Below are 17,750 nucleotides of genomic sequence, written 5' to 3'. Positions count from 1 at the left end.
TTTATCCATCCTATATATAATAGCTTGCCTCTGCTAATCCCAAACTGTTTTTGGGATTCTCAAAGCAAGAATACTGAAATGGTTTGCTATTCCCTTCTCCAGTGGACCACATTTTCTCAGAACTCTCCACCATGACCCGTCTGTCTTGGGTGGCCCTACACGGCATGGCTTAGTTTCATTGAGTTAGACAAGGCTGTGGTCCATGTGATCAGATTGGCTAGTTTTCTGTGATTGTGGTTTCAGTCTGTCTGCCCTCTGATGCCCTCTCTCAGTGCCTACCATCTTACTGGGGTTTCTCTTACCTTGGACATGGGGTATCTCTTCACGGCTGCTCCAGCAAAGCTAGTAAAGTGATGCTCAAAATTCCCCAAGCCAAGCTTCAGCAATACCTGAACCGTGAACTTCCAGATGTTCAAGCTGATTTTAGAAAAGGCAGAGGAACCAGAGATCAAATTTCCAACATCTGCGGGATCTCCGAAAAAGCAAGAGAGTTCCAGAAAAACATCTATTTCTGCTTTATTGACTATGCCAACGCCTTTGACTGTGTGGATCACAGTAAACTGAGGAAAATTCTGAGAGAGATGGGAATACCAGACCACCTGACCTGCCTCCTGAGAAACTTGTATGCAGGTCAGGAAGCAGCAGTTAGAACTGGACATGGACCAACAGACTGGTTCCAAATAGGGAAAGGAGTACGTCAAGGCTGTATATTGCCACCCTGCTTATTTAACTTATATGCAGAGTACATCATGAGAAACTCTGGGCTGGAGGAAGCACAAGCTGGAATCAAGATTGCCAGGAGAAATATCAGTAACCTCAGATATGCAGATGACACCACCCTTATGGCAGAAAGTGAAGAAGAACTAAAGAGCCTCTTGATGAAAGTGAAAGAGGAGAGTGAAAAAAATTGGCTTAAAGCTCAACATTCAGAAAACTAAGATCATGGCATCTGGTCCCATCACTTTATGGCAAATAGATGGGGAAACAGTGGCAACAGTGGCTGACTTTATTTTTTGGGGGGAGGGGGCTCCAAAATCACTGCAGATGGTGATGACATCTGTAGCCATGAAATTAAAAGATGCTTACTCCTTGGAAGGAAAGTTATGACCAACCTAGACAGCATATTAAAAAGCAGAGACATTACTTTGCCAACAAAGGTCCATCTAGTCAAAGCTATGGTTTTTCCAGTGGTCATGTATGGATGTGAGAGTTGGACTATAAAGAAAGCTGAGCACAGAAGAATTGATGCTTTTGAACTGTGGTGTTGGAGAAGACTCTTGAGAGTCCCTTGGACTGCAAGGAGATCCAACCAGTCCATCCTAAAGGAGATCAGTCCTGAGTGTTCATTGGAAGGACTGATGTTGAAGCTGAAACTCCAATACTTTGGCCACCTGATGCCAAGAGCTGACTCATTGGAAAAGACCCTGATGCTGGGAAAGATTGAGGGCAGGAGGAGAAGGGGACAACAGAGGATGAGATGGTTGGATGGCATCATTGACTCGATGGACATGAGTTTGAGTAAACTCCGAGAGTTGGTGATGGACAAGGAGGCCTGGCATGCTGTAGTCCATGGGGTCACAAAGAGTTGGACATGACTGAGCAACTGAACTGAACTGAACTGAACTGAATCCCAAACTCCCAATCCATCCCTCCCCCACCCCCTCCCCCTTGGCAACCACAAGTCTGTCCTTTAAATCTGTTTACTCACTTTTTACACCTGAAATTTATTTAAGGCAACACAAGTTGGTACTGGTTGTAGTGGAAATAACTACAATGACAAAAAAATTTATTCAGGGGTCTCAGGTCACAAATGAAGGAGAACTTGAAAGGTTTTCAGAACTGATCAAATTCATTGCTAGCAGCCCTGCACTATGAGAAATACTAGCAGCAGTTCTTCAGGCTGGAAGGAAATGACCCTAGATCATAACTTGGATCTTTAAGAAAGAACGAAGAGCAGTTCCTGGTGTGCTCACTGGTATTGCAGCTGTGTCCCTTAGACAGACAACAGGCTGGAATGTGGCCCTGATGGTCCAAGAGGTAGTCAGCAGCTACATGAAGGTGCTGCTGTAGGATTTTGAGTTTTCTCAGTAAAGAGACTGCATCTAGAATAGCAGCCTCAACTGGAGTCACCATCCAACTTGCTGTGACCCATTTCTTTTTCCCCTTCACAGTGCAAGAGGTTTGTGGAGATGAATAGAAATTGCCATCTTTCAAATCTTCATCAGTGCTTCCAGTCAGGTTTGCCTGGGCTCATGGTGTTGCTCGTAATTGCCTTTGTTGCTCTGGAGGGAAGACTGGAGCCTTCCATTCCCCTCTTACCATGGGCTGGGAGCAAGTTGGTATTTAGCTCATGGCTGTGCGTACACTCAGGATTTGGAAGAACTAAACACAGGTGCAGCTGAGTTTCTACTGGGCTTCCCCTAGTAGAGTATGCATGCATGCTAAGTCGTGCATGCTTAGTCGTGTCTTTGTGACCCCAGAGACTGTAGCCTGCCAGGCTCCTCTGTCCATGAATTCCCCAGGCAAAATACTGGAGTGGGTTGCCATTTGCTTCTCTAGGGGATATTCCCCACCCAGACATCGAACCCCTGTTTCTTAAGTCTCATGCATTGGTAGCTGGGTTCTTTACCACTAGCACCACATGGGAAGCCCTATCACTTGGTTGGCTCAGCTCAGATTCTGTTTAACTTCTGTTCCCCATTAAGCTCCAACTCTGACTAATAGGCAACAGAAACATTCTGGTTCTCTAGACTTTACCATTGGCTCAAGGACCTGAGCTTCCCTAATAGCTCAGACGGTAAAGTATCTGCCTACAATGTGAGAGACACAGGTTCAATCTCTGGGTCAGGAAGATCTGGAGAAGGAAATGGCAACCCACTCCAGTATTCTTACCTGGAGAATCCCATGGATGGAGGAGCCTGGTAGGCTACAGTCCATGAGGTCGCAAAGAGTTGGACACGACTGACTTCACTTTCACTTTCACTTTCAAGGACCTGAAGGGATTCGAACACGGGCCAACCAAAGGGAACCAGAATCCCAACATATACTTTCCCTGGTGTTGTGTTCTCCTTATGTCCTTGATGAGTATTTTCCTTGTTCTACCACAAAGGGTTCCACAGCAAAGTAATACTGTTTTTCTTTTTTTAAACAATTATTTTCTTTATTTATTTTTGGCTGTGCAGTCTTAATTGGTGCATGGGCTTTCTCTAGTTGTGGTGTGTGGGCTTCTCATTGCAGCGGCTTCTCTTGTGGAGCACAGGCTCTAGGCATATAGGCTGCATTAGTCATGGTTCCTGGGCTTTAGAGCACAGGCTTAGTAGTTGTGGTGCACAGGCTTAGTTGCCCTGTGGCATGTGGGATCTTCCAGGATCAGGGATCAAACCTGTGTCTCCTGCATTGGCAGGCATATTCTTTACCACTGAGCCACCAGGGAAGCCCCTGTTTTTCTTAAAATAGTTTCAGTGTTCAGCTTGGGAAACCTGACCTCTTTTGCCAGGGGCAGTTATTAGTTACAGAAATTGGGGTAATGGTTGGGGGCAGGGTGGGGAGAAAGGGTGAGGAAGGAGGGTGTTCTCTTGGGGAGAGCCTCTCCAAGCCCTGGGATGCTGGTCTGTGTGTCACCAGCAGCCCATCCCAACATGTGTTTTTGTTGTTGTTTAGTCTTTCAGTTGTGTCCAACTCTTCACGACCCTGTGGACCGTAGCCCACCAGGCTCCTCTGTCCATGGAATTCTCCAGGTAAGAAAACTAGAGTGGGTTGCCATTTCTTTCCCCAGGGGATATTCCTGACACAGGGATTAAACCCTCATCTCCTACGTTGCAGGAGGATTCTTTACTCCTGAACCACCTGGGAAGCCCATCCCAACAAGGGACATGTTCCTAACGGCGGAGTCTGTCATGGCCAGGAACCTAGTGTTGCCTGCTGTGGGCTGGGGCATCTTGACCTCAGTAGGAAGGCTGCTCTTATTCCTGGTAGGTATTAGTTCCCTATGGCTGCTGTAACAAATCAGTACACACTAAGCCATGTGAAGCAACCCAAATTCCTTATCTCATTGTTCTGTGGGTTCAAAAGGGGCTAAAATCAAGGTGTTGGCAGGGCTGGTCCCTTCTGGAAGGTCTGAAGGAGAATCTTGTCATTGCCCTTTTGGCTATTTTGGTTCACTGACTCCCTTCCCACCAGCCATGGCAGGACTCCAAGACCCACTCCTCCCAGCATGTCCTCTCCTTTGCCTCTTCTGTTTTCCTGTTGAAAGGACCCTAGTGATTCCATGGGCCCATCTGGATAATCCTAATCTCCCCATCTCAAGACCCTTAAGTATATCACATCTGCAAAATCCCCTTTGCCATTTAAGGTAACGCCTTCTCAGGTTTCAGGGATTAGGGTGTGGACATATTTGGGGGCTGTGACTCTGCCTGCCACACTGTGGTCTGCACGTAACAATCCGTGATGGAGTTCATTAATCTGGGACCTTGAGATTGTGAAAGAGGAATGTGGTGCTGAACCAAAAGGCACTGTAAAAACTACTTGAAGAGGTCCTGTCACCCAACTCCAGGTCCTAGTCATCAGTGATATTCACTGGGCACCTCCAAGGATGGCCTCCATTTTGGTCTGGTTGGGGTTTCTCTCTCTCACCTCTCTGGCTCCTGCTGATCTCTTTTGAGAGTTCCATAAAGGGAGTGGGTGCATAGAAACAAGCATGAATGCGTGATCATTTCACCTCTTTGCAGTCTTTAGTGCTCTGAACCCAGAGTGCTTAATAAATAGGCATTGTTACTGGGCATGAGAGAGGGTTCCATTCTTGGCACTTTTGTGATAAATATCAGTTTGCTGCCCCTAAACCAAAACCCAGATGCCTAAAGGGAATGCCAGAACCCTAAAGCTGCCATTGTTGTCTCCCTGTAGCCAGTTGTGCCAGAGAGAGCAGTCAGAACCAAAGCGATGGAGTTCTGCTGTTCCTCTCCAGGACTGAAAAGGCAGGCACAGTAAACAACAGGAGAGAAAGAGCTACAAGGGTGCCCAAGCCCAGGGGGACTATTTAGGCCCAGACTGTCAACCAGGGCTGCAGACAGGAATCACTGGGAGAGATTTCCACAGAGCCTTTGCTTGGCCTGCACTGTGGAAGATTCACATCTAACTGGTTTGGGCATCAGAACTGTAAAAGGTCCCCAGATGATGCCAGTGTTGAGTGAGTGCTAAGAACCAGGGCGGAGGGCCTCATGGGAAGAGGCCTTGCACCCACAGAAACTGTCCACACCTGGACCTCACCACCTTCTGCATGTATTCAAGTCTGGCAAGTCTTGTTAAAATCTGATACTGACCCAGCGGGTCCAGGCTGAGGAGCCCAAGGTTCTGTGTGAGTTTCTAATCAGCTTCCAGGTGATGCTAATTTTGCTGGTCCAAGGTCCAGGCTCAGCGTGAGCAGCTCTTTACTCATTTCACAGGAGGGACACCAGTGGCTTTGGGCATGCTGCTGCATTTCTGCAGGTTTATGGCCAAGTTGGAACCAGGTCGAATCACCTTCTTTCCAGTCCAGTGACCGTCCTATGTGATAGGACTCATTTAGGTAAGAAAAGGATTCTACTGTGTTAGTCATCTGTGAAAATAGGGCCTTGACTGATGATACCAAAATTACCAAGGTTTAGCAACATGAAAAGAGAGAATTTAAGATAGTGTGAATTGCTCATATGAATTCCTTATAAGCAAAATGGGCATATGTGGTTTATTTGCTAAAGGCACCAAAGTCTACATCTATTCAGATTTCATATCATTTCTTTTTCCTTCATGAAACACGATTTTTAAAAAATTAATTTATTTATTTTAATTGGAGGCTAATTACTTTACAGTATTGTAGTGGTTTTTGCCATACATCAATGAATCAGCCATGGGTGTATATGTGTTCCCCATCCTGAACCCCCCTCCCACCTCCCTCCCCATCCCATCCTTCAGGGTCATCCCAGTGCACTGGCCCTGAGGGCCCTGTTTCATGCATCAAACTTGGACTGGTGATCTATTTCACATATGACAATATACATGTTTCAGTGCTACTCTCTCAAATTATCCCACCTTCACCTTCTACTACAGAGTCCAAAAGTCTTTGTCTATATCTGTGTCTCTTTTGCTATCTCACATATAGGGTCATCGTTACCATCTTTCTAAATTCCATATATATGCATTAATATACTGTATTTGTGTTTTTCTTTCTGACTTACTTCACTCTGTATAATAGGCTCCAGTTTCATCCACCTCATTAGAACTGATTCAAGTGTGTTCTTTTCAATGGCTGAGTAATATTCCACTGTGTATATGTACCACAGCTTTCTTACCCATTCGTCTGCAGATGGACATCTAGGTTGCTTCCATGCCCTGGCTATTGTAAACAGCGTTGTGATGAACATTGTGGCACACGTGTCTTTCTCACTTCTGGGTGAAACACGATTTTAATGAGAAGAAACCCTGATAGTGGTGAACCTGTTAGTGGTTAGCCTGTTAGTGGTGAACCCTGCACATGAGTCTGGTTGAAGGAGTGGGACCAAATTTGGAGATGGTTGTTTCAAGCTGTCTGAGAGTGCTCAGATGGACATGTGGGGTGCTGTCCTGCTGGGGGACATCTCTGGTTGCTCTGTTCTCACCAGCAACAGAGGAGTTTCTTTCCTTCCTTTCATTTCCCTTGTTTCCCTTTCTCCCTCTTTCCTCCCTACCTGCCTTTCTTTCACAGACATTCAAGGTGCTGTGCTGTGCTGTGCTTCGTTGCTCAGCCGTGTCCAACTCTTTGTGACCCCGTGGACTGTAGCCCGCCAGGCTCCTCTGTCCATGGGGATTCTCCAGGCAAGAATACTGGAGTGGGCTGCCATGCCCTCCTCCAGGGGATCTTGAATCCAGGTCTCCCATGTTGCAGGTGAATTTTTTACTGTCTGAGTCACCAGGGAAACCCTTAAAATAGGTGCCCTGAAAACTCTGGTCTCTGAGAATCTCGCTACCCCAATCTAGTATAAATGCTTTAGAATGTTTAGCTCTTGAAATGAAAAGGAAATGAAAAGGAAAGAAAAGTCAAGGTTGAAAAAAAAAAAAAAAAGAAAAGTCAAGGTTGCCAACTTTACAGTTTTGCACCATGGCTGAGTGGAAGGAGGTTGGGCTAAGAGCCTTACATCTGGGGTGCCTCCTCTCCCCACCTTCCCCCATAGCTCTTTGCCCTTGGAAAAGCCACTTAGACCTTGCCTAACCCCACTGGTTAGAAGAAGCAGTAACATTATTTCTTTTGCTGGTGTGACTGCTTGGGAAAATGTGACTTTATGAAAAGCAAAAATTAAAACTCACATGGCTTGAAGAATCATCACCTTGAGTTGGCATTTATTCAGAAAGAATGGCTAGAGAAAAGTTGATAATTAAAGAGAAATAATAAAAGATAACTAGAACACTGAAGCCTGTAATGTCAGTGGCCACCATGCTCAATATCAATGCCTTTTGGAGAGGCTGTGCTGGTGGATTTTTTTCCTGTTTATGTTGTCTTTACAGTCTGCCCTACATCTGAAAATACCAATGGCAAGAGAGCATGACATAAGCCTAGGATCACATTCAAAGCAGTTGTTTACAAAAACATTGTTGGGTGCGGTTCTTATATTTTTCTTGCATTTCTTGGGTTTGGGTTATGAAAAGTTGAAGTTTGGATATTGAAGAGCTGTGAGGAGTGCTCGCTTCGGCAGCACATGTACTGGGATTGGAACGATACAGAGAAGATTAGCATGGCCCCTGCGCAAGGATGACACGCAAATTCGTGAAGCGTTCCATATTTAAAAAAAAAAAAAAAAAGATGAAGAGCTGTGAGGAGCACCCAGGGATTGTGGGTGAGGAAATGGATCTTGACATTGACCCTAAGCCCTGCTGTATGGGTGACAACCAAGCGAGATGTATGGATGATTCCAGGCCACTGGCCAAAGAGCTGCCTGGGGTCTTGGTTAAAAGTGTGGATTCCAGGGTGCTGTCCTTGAAGCTGACAACCCAGGTGGATCAGGGAAATTGTATTTTAAAAGCTCTCCTGTTGGTCATACAGCTCAGCTAGATTGTATGCACTTCAGGCTGCATGGGACATGGGATCGTTTGGGGCTAAGCTTGGGCTCTTCAGCCAAATAGGATTGATAAATAATTGAACTAGATCAAGGGGGCAGGTACTTTTTAGGAAAATGTGGTTCCAGATTGCATTGTGCAAAGTTGCTTCAGTCATGTCTGGCTCTTGCCAAAGAGTCTGTATGACTCTGCAGTTCAAAGCCCAAGAAGGGGAGGAAAAGAGGCAAAGTTGTATTCTCCCCCACCCCACCCCCAAGAGAAAAGACAGTTTTTCTTTGGAAGGATTTGAGTGAATTTACATACAATTACTGCAAGGAACTGACAAAAGGACATCAGATAATTTTTAGTTGCTGTTAAAAGTCTCATTATGTTTGAGAGGATGAATCTTGATAAGTGTGGTCCAAACAAAGAAACTTAGGGAAGAATTATAATATCACACAGATATTAAACATCTGTGTGATTAATTTTGTTTGGTTAACACCAGAGGCCAGTGTTTTTCCTTGGAATAACCTTAAATGTAATAAATTGATGTTTTAAATATAATATTTGCTGTATAATTTTATTCTGCTTTGTTAGCTTATGTTAGCCCAATAAAATCTGACAGTGGAACAAAAGACTCTCCTTGGGGTGATATTTTAATTGTCATAAAAATGTCATATAGATTAAGGGGCCAGCTGAGCCCTTACAGTTTCTCAGGGACCAGAGAAATCATTAAAAAAAATTAGGCATGCTATTTCAAAGATAAAATACTGACCGTGATTCCAGCCATAATGTTCTTTTTATGTGAATTTTGCCAAATACAAAGTCATGAATTATATTAATTCCCAGAAATCATCTTTCAAAACACTTGCATGAAATACTAGAGATTTCTTCCTCCTCCTCCTTTTTCTCTTTGCTCATCCCCCCTTCACTTTTTTAAAAAACTTTATTTTGTGTTGGGGTATAGCCAATTAACAAACAATGTTGTGATAGTTTCAGGTGAATAGGGAAGGGACTCAGCCATACATATTCATGTATCCATTCTCCCCCAAACTCCCCTCCCATCCAGGCTGCCATGTAACATTGAGCAGAGTTCCCTGTGCTATATAGTAGGTCCTTGTTGGTTATCCATTTTAAATACAGCCATGTGTACATGTCCATCCCAAACTCCCTAACTATCCCTTCCCCCCTTCACTTTTTATTATGGGGAATTTTGAATTAACACAAAAGTGTACGTGATTGTATAGCAAATTCCTTATACCCCAAGTACTTAATTCTGTAGCAATTTCTGCTCTTCCACTTGTGCTCAGCTTTGAGTCCAGTGGATTCTCTGGTCCTTTATTTCTGGCTTTTCCTGCAGCAGTTGAGAAACATAAGATTAAATAGATTTTTCCTCTCAGTTATGATTACCTCCTTCCTTGGAGTGTCTAGCCGCCCTTCCCCTATTGGGAAGAAATACATCTAGACTCTAAGACCGAGTTACTTAGATCAGTAGGTTAGATCTTTGGCAAACTACTACTGCAGGTCAAATCCGGCTGCTAATTGTTTTTGTAAATAGGGTTTTATTGACGCATTCATTTATGTTTTTATTGACTATGGGTACTTCCTTGCTAGGGCTTCCCTGGTGGCTGAGTGGTAAAAAATCCGCCTGCCAATACAGGGAACTGGGAGTTTGATCCCTGAGCTGGAAAGATCTCCTGAAGGAGGAAGTGGCAACCCACTCTAGTATTCTTGCCTGGAGAATTCCATGGACAGAGGAGTCTGGTGGGCTATAGTCCATGGGGTCAGAGAGTTAGACATGACTGAGTGACTAAACAACAGCCATACTTCCCTGCTACAGGGTGGTAGGGTTGTAATGGACTAAAAAGCTGAAAATAGGTACTTTCTGGGCATTTCCAGAGAAAATTGTCTAATCCCTGGATCGCAGGAACTGCTGTTCAGACGAGGATTTTAAATTAAGGTATACTCAGAAAAAATGAGTGTCCCCCAGATAAGTGTTTAATACCCAGGCTGAAAGAACACTGACCATGTGAAATTTGCTGGTTACTATGGCCGAGGAACAGAGCCATCTATGGTTCTGAAATCTTCTGCCTGAAAGTGACATATCACATTTGCTCACGTTTTATTGGCCTAGGCAAGTCAGCTGACTGTACCTTTCAAGGAGATACAGAGTGCAGTTGTACTGTAAGAACACTGATGAAATTCACTGCATGCATTGGATGACTAGCCAAAATCTCAAGGAATCACTGCCAGAGGCTGACACACACACTTAGAAAATACCAAAATTCTTCTAATATTTCTAAAGTGTCTAAAAATGTTTCTAATAATTTAACTGAGTTGCAATCTTGCATTGTTCACTTAAGAATTTTCTGAGGAAGGGGATGACAGAGGATGAGATGGTTGGATGGCATCACCGACTTGATGGACATGAGTTTGAGCAAGCTCTGGGAGTTGGTGATGGACAGGGAAGCCTGGTGTGCTGCAGTCCATGGGGTCACAAAGAGTTGGACACGACTGAGAGACTGAACTGAACTGAACTGAGGAGTTTCCATCTTAAGGGTTTGCTTCCCTGGTGGTTCAGACAGTAAAGAATCTGACTGCAATGCAGGAGACCCAGGTTCAATCCCTGGGTCAGGAAGATCCCCTGGAGGAGGAAATGGTAACCCACTCCAGTATTCTTGCCTGGAGAATTCCGTGGACAGAGGAACCTGGCGGGCTACAGTCCATGGGGTCACAAAGAGTCAGACATGACTGAGTGACTAACACTTTTACTTTTCCTCTTAAAACTTCAAATGCCTTGTTTTTCAATATTATATATACAAATCACTGTGTCTGGGGAAAAAAAACATACATGTCTACAATCAAATTAGAATAGTTGCAGTTTTACACAAACTATTGAAAGTGACTTGAAACAGAAGTAGTGGAAAGAAACAAAACAATGATATCTGCATATAGTTGGAACTTGGAGGAAAAATTCCAAGTGTTTTAATTTGTAGGCACAGCATGTCATAAGTATGCTGATAGGCAGAACTTGTCTCTGCCAGAAGCAAACACCTCTCAGTTCCCAGGAACGTTGACCATCTTTGATGGCTACAGGGCTGACAGAATGCCCTGGAATATTCTTGGCATCAGTCTATAGTTGCTGTGAAACGTTGCACTCTTCTGGCTGTGGTTTGTTCACTTCCCTCCTTTTTGGCACCTGGTTGTGAAGAGGGGGAAGGTCTGTAAAAGTATTACTATGGATGAAGAATCCTCAGATTACGATCTTCAGGGCAATTCTGGCCCACTGCCTGTTTTTTTAAATAAAGTTTTATTGGAGCAGAGCTGTGTTCATTCATGTTCATGTCCTTCATGGCTATTGTCCTGCTACTGTGGCAGGGTAGTTGTGACAGACAGGCCTGTAAATCTAAATATATTTACTATCTTGTCCATTGGTGAAAATATTTACTAACCCTGCTTTTAACGTCTTTTCCATCTGCATAAGAAGGTCTTTATGTAAATTTTACACCCACCTAGAAAGTTATGTCGAACCTCTCAACCTTGTACAGAGCAGGATGCTGTAACATGAATTTTATAAGGATTTTAATGATTATAACTTTTTTTTAAGTCTTTCAAAACTTGTATTGTTTAGTACCTGACCTCACCCTAATGTCCTCATCCTCAAACAAAAGTAGGTGAACCAAAGTTTCTAAATTTAATGTAGTACAATTTATCAAACATCTCCTATGTTCTTTTGGTGTACTGTTGGATTATTTTGGGGTCCAATATGTTAATTTGTTAAAAATTTAAGGGTAGTTATTTTATGTTTTAAGAAATGTTACTCTACATAAGCTTGAAAAGATCTTATTCTATATTACCTTTTATTTTATTTATTTTTTTGTGCTTAGTTTTTTTTCCATTTATTTTATTAGTTGGAGGCTAATTACTTTACAATATTGTAGTGGTTTTTGCCATACATTGACATGAATCAGCCATGGATTTACATGTGTTCCCCATCCTGAACCCCCATCCCATCTTCTGGGTCATCCCAGTGTACCAGCCCTGAGCACTTGTCTCATGCATCCAACCTGATTATTACTTTTGATAAATGGGGCATTTTTCTTCTTGATCTTCCTGTTTTCCATATGCTACCTTCAGTCCACAGAAAATTCCAGAATGTTCTGGATTCAGCATTACTTGTTTCATTTTCATTCCTGGACTTTGCTTGTGGCTCAGCTGGTAAAGAATCTGCCTGCAATGTGGGAAACCTGGGTTCAATCCCTGGGTTGGGAAGATCTGCTGGAGAAGGGAAAGGCTACCCACTCCAGTATTCTGGCCTGGAGACTGTATAGTCTGTATAGTACTGTATGGGACTGTATAGGACTGTATAGTCCATGGGGTGCCAAAGAATCAGACATGACAGTGACTTTCACTTCTACTTGAAGTGTGATTCTCTACTCTCTGGCATTTTGCTTCTTTTTCTCTAATAAACCCTTCTTGGTCCCTTGTCTGCCCTGTCTTCCTCAACACCCTGGAAACATTGGCATTCCCCATGGTTTTAAGGGAATGCCAATCTAGATCTTTCTCCTGAGGGCTGCACTCTTCATTTTAGAATCCTCTCTCCTGGATCTCTCCACTCCCAGGGATTATAAGCTGTGCACCTTCCTCACTGGGCTCATCCCCTTCTCCTCTAAACTTGCTCTTCTGTCTTTCCTGGTCATAGAAACTCCATTACCCTAGCTAGAGATTCAGGAGTCCATACTGATTATTTTCCCTCTGCCAGTTTGCTGCCAAGACCCACAGATTCTATCATCTAAATCTCACCCAAACATGTGGTCTTCTCTCTGTGTCTGCTATTTCTTCAAACTCTCATCATGTCTTGTTCGAACTGCCTCTCACCACTCTCCTGGTGACAGCCAACTCCACATTAATCGATACCCACACTGACACCAGAGTCACCAGCCTCAAATGTGCATTTGATGATACTCACATATTGAAAACTTGCCTGTGGGCCCTCATCACCCACACAACATTTAAGGAAAAGTTCAAGGAATGTGGATGTCTTCATAGCATGGTTTTTAATTAGCTGTTCAGCCCCATTTCCCGGCATCCTTTTACCTCAAACTTTTTGCTGCTTGCTCAAGCCAGTGCATTCTTTGGCCCATGATACTTGCCTCTGACCTGAGTGTCTTTGTCTATGTTTTTTAAAAGTATTTATTTTTTTAATTGAAGGATAATTGCTTTACAGAATTTTGTTGTTTTCTGTCAAACCTCAACATGAATCAGTCATAGGTATACATATATCCCCTCCCTTTTGAACCTCCCTCCCATCTCCCTCCCCATCCCACCCCTCTAGGTTGATACAGAGCCCCTGTTTGAGTTTCCTGAGCCATACAGCAAATTCCATTGGCTATCTATTTTACATATGGTATTGTAAGTTTCCATGTTACTCTTTCCATACATCTCACCCTCTCCTCCCTTCTCCCCATATCCATAAGTCTCTTCTCTATATCTGTTTCTCCATTGCTGCCCTGTAAATAAATTCTTCAGTATGATTTTTCTAGATTCTGTATATGTGTGTTAGAATATGATATTTATCTTTCTTTTCTGACTCACTTCACTCTGTATAATAGGTTCTAGGTTCATCCACCTCATCAGAACTGACTCAAATGTGTTCCTTTTTATGGCTGAGTAATATTCCATTGTGTATATGTACCACAACTTCTTTATCCATTCATCTGTCGATGGACATCTAGGTTGCTTCCATGTTCTAGCTATTGTAAATAGTGCTGCAGTGAACAATGGGATACATGTGTCTTTTTCAATTTTGGTTTCCTCAGGGTATATGCCTAGGAGTGGGATTGCTGGGTCATATGGTGGTTTTATTCCTAGTTTTTTAAGGAATCTCCATACCGTCTTCCATAGTGGCTGTATCAATTTACATTCCCACCAACAGTGCAAGAGCATTCCCTTTTCTCCACACCCTCTCCAGCATTTATTGTTTGTAGACTTTTTGATGATGGCCATTCTGACTTTTGTGAGGTGATATCTCATTGTAGTTTTGATTTGCATTTCTCTAATAATGAGTGATGTTGAGCATCTTTTCATGTGTTATTAGCCATCTGTATGTCTTCTTTGGAGAAATGTCTGTTTAAGTCTTTTTCCCACTTTTTGATTGGGTTGTTTGTTTTTCTGGCATTGAGTTGTATGAGCTGCTTGTATAGTTTGGAAATTAATCCTTTGTGAGTTGTTTCACTTGCTATTATTTTCTCTCATTCTGAGGGTTGTCTTTTCACCTTGCTTATAGTTTCCTTTGCTGTGCAAAAGCTTTTAAGTTTAATCAGGTCCCACTTGTTTACTTTTGTTTTTATTTCCGTTACTCTAGGAGGTGGGTCATAGAGGATCTTGCTTTGATTCATGTCATCGAGTGTTCTGCCTATGTTTTCCTCTAACAGTTTTATAGTTTCTGGTCTTACATTTAGGTCTTTAATCAATTTTGAGTTTATCTTTGTGTGTGGTGTTAGGAAGTGTTCTAATTTCATTCTTTTACATGTATCTGTCCAGTTTTCCCAGCACCATTTATTGAAGAGGCTGTCTTTGCCCCATTGTGTATTCTTGCCTCTTTTGTCAAAAATAAGGTACCCATAGGTGCATGGGTTTATTTCTGGGTTTTCTATCTTGTTCCATTGGTCTATATTTCTGTTTTTGTGCCAGTACCATTACTGTCTTGATGACTATAGCTTTGTAGTATAATCTGAAGTCAGGAAGGTTGATTCCTCCAGCTCCATTCTTCTTTCTCAAGACTGCTTTGGCTATTCAGGGTCTTCTGTGTTTCCATATGAATTGTGAAATTTTTTGTTCTAGTTCTGTGAAAAATGCCATTGGTAATTTGATAGGGATCACATTGAATCTGTAGATTGCATTTGGTAGTATAGTCATTTTCATGATATTGATTCTTCCTACCCAGGAACATGGAATATCTCTCCATCTGTTTATGTCATCTTTGATTTCTTTCATCAGTGTCTTATAATTTTCTGTGTACAGTTCTTTTGTCTCCTTAGGTAAGTTTATTCCTAGATATTTAATTCTTTTTGTTGCAATGGTGAATGGGATTGATTCCTTAATTTCTCTTTCTGATTTTTCATTGTTAGTATATAGGAATGCAAGTGATTTCTGTGTATTGATTTTGTATCCTGTGACTTTGCTAAATTCACTGATTAGCTCTAGTAATTTTCTGATAGTATCTTTAGGGTTTTCTATGTATAGTATCATGTCAGCTTTAAAAACTCTGAGAAGTTTACTTCTTTTCTGATCTGGATTCTTTTTATTTCTTTTTCTTCTCTGATTGATATAGCTAGGACTTCCAGAACTTTAACAGAACAGAAATTTAAGATTTTTTTTAAAAATTCACTTACACATTTACAATCATAATTAGATATGAAATGGTCAAGAGTTTTTATACTGTGTTTATTTTCTGGACATTATTATTTTCTTTAATTTATGAATGTAACTAGAAAGCTTCTATTGAGTGAGTATTAAAAATTACTCCTCTCTCTTGAGTGGAACACACTGTTTACACTACTGTTGGGAGACATTTTATTGCCTAAAACTTTTTATAATTTAGCTCTACAATCTAGGTTTTTCTTGTTTCACTTTGTTTAGGCTGAGAATTTTCTCATCTATTTCTAGTATCTTCAGAGTTTCTGTTAGGAATATGTGTCTGCTGTTGTTTAGTTGCTCAGTCGTGTCCAACTCTTTGCCACCCCCATGGACTGTAGGCCCCCAGGCTCCTCTGTCCATGGGGATTCTCCAGGCAAAAATACTGGAGTGGGTTGCCATGCTCTCCTCCAGGGGATCTTCCTGACCCAGAGATAGAACTCATGTCTCCTATGTCTCCTGCATTACAGGCAGATTCTTTACTACCAGCCAAAATATATGTTGTGTACAAGAAACCCACTTTAATTATGAAGATTCATAATCAGTGAAAAGTAAAGATGGAGAAGCCCAAACAAGCATTTATCTTTACCAATTAATAATAAGAAAAAACCTTCATTTTATTTTGCCTTCATTCATTTATTTTTTTATGACACTCTTTCTTAACTCATAGTTTCTCTTTAATATCATCTTATTCTGTGTAAATAACTACTTTTAACATTTCTTACAGACCAGATATCTGCTGAGAATGAATTCCCCAATGTTTTGTTCATATGAGAATATCTTCTTCTCCTTTATTTGTGAAGGATAATTTTCCTGAGGATGAGGTGTCCTGCACAGGGTGCTACTGGTGGTTGGGTGATGCCAGGTCTTGTATTCAAGTGGTTTCCTTTGTGTGAGTTCTCACTGTTTGATACTCCCTAGGGTTAGTTCTCTGGTTGTCTAGGGTCTTGGAGTCAGGGCTCCCACTCCAAAGGCTCAGGGCTTGATCTCTGGCCAGGAACAGGGCTTCCACAGGGGGTTTGTTATGGCAGTAAGTTAGACTAAAACAAGGATCCAAAAGCAACCAAAGATAAACTACAGACAAGTGGCAGTTACAGGGTCAGGCAAATAATAATTAAAATAATGGAATATACACATATACACCCCATAGGCAAAATCAAAACAGTCCAACAAAAATAAAGTACAATAGATTGACCTGGCGAATAAAGGAAACCAAAAATTATATCTACCAGTTAAGAACAAAACTAACTAAAGCACAAACTGGAAAACAAAACTAAAGCAAGATGCCAAGTGGGGAATAAAGCAATGAAAACTAACAAATATGTTGAGAGGAAAGGAAAGAAAGAAAAAGAAAAAAAGAATAGATATGCAAAGTTAAATAGAGGTAGATAAAGAAGATTTATATATATTAAAGATTAACTGCAAGGGGAAAAGAACAGTAGGAAAAGCAAACAAAGGAATAATGTAGTAAAATAATAAGTTTGAAAATTTTAAATTAAAAAAAGAAAAAAACCCCCACAGAGCTGCAAAAGTCCAACATAGAGGCAGAGGTTTATAAAAAACAATTAGACGTGTGATTAAAAAAAAAAAACACCTCAAAAGCTTAAGTAGATTTCATAAAAGTGAAGTGAAATTCTGTCAGCCATGTCCAACCTTTTGCGTTACCATGGACTATATATTCCATGGAATTCTCCCAGCCTGAATACTGGTTTGGGAGCCTTTCACTTCCCCAGGGGACCTTCCCAACCCAGGGATCGAACCCAGGTCTTCTGCATTGCAGACGAATAATTTACCAGCTGAGCCACCAGGGAAGCCCAAGAATATTGGGAAGCAAGACTTGCATGGTCCTGACTGCTCTTTTTTGATTCCCAAGTTTAGGAGAAAGACTCTAATTTTCTCATTTCGTGGGTGAAATTAGATTTCATAGTGCTAGTAAAATCGACAATTACAGCAGAGGACCGGAAAAAGAAAAAGAAGAAGAGAAAAAAAAATCCAAAAGAAACTGCTGAACAAGTCAAAATATAAGAATAGTATATATTTTTCTTCAGTCACTGCTGTCAGCGTCCTTTCCCTTGCTGGGAGTCATAGTCCACCTCGACTCTCCAGGATGCCCTCCAACACTGTGTTGGTCTCTGGACCTGCTGTGGGGGCAGCTCAGACTCTAATCTGGTCCTACTCCTGTGTGTTCTTGCCTCTAATGTCCATAGCTATCAGAACTAGTGCGTTTTCTTTTGTGGGAGCTCTCAATGTCCTTTTATACATTCCATAGACAGAGTCTGCCTAGCTGATCGTGT

At 42.0% G+C, this 17,750-nt stretch overlaps 1 non-coding gene across 1 annotated transcript; it reads left to right on the top strand.

The window, feature by feature from the left end:
• The first annotated feature begins 7,684 nt into the window (after positions 1–7,684).
• On the top strand, positions 7,685–7,791 carry LOC139034004 (U6 spliceosomal RNA). The gene has a single exon (XR_011486477.1). It is a non-coding gene; the product is annotated as a U6 spliceosomal RNA (small nuclear RNA).
• Positions 7,792–17,750: the final 9,959 nt, after the last annotated feature.

This window comes from Odocoileus virginianus, unplaced genomic scaffold (assembly GCF_023699985.2).
Source record: "Odocoileus virginianus isolate 20LAN1187 ecotype Illinois unplaced genomic scaffold, Ovbor_1.2 Unplaced_Contig_16, whole genome shotgun sequence".
NCBI lineage: Eukaryota > Metazoa > Chordata > Mammalia > Artiodactyla > Cervidae > Odocoileus > Odocoileus virginianus.
The sequence above is the reverse complement of the archived record's forward strand: the minus strand, read 5'-3'. Positions and strand labels throughout refer to the sequence as shown.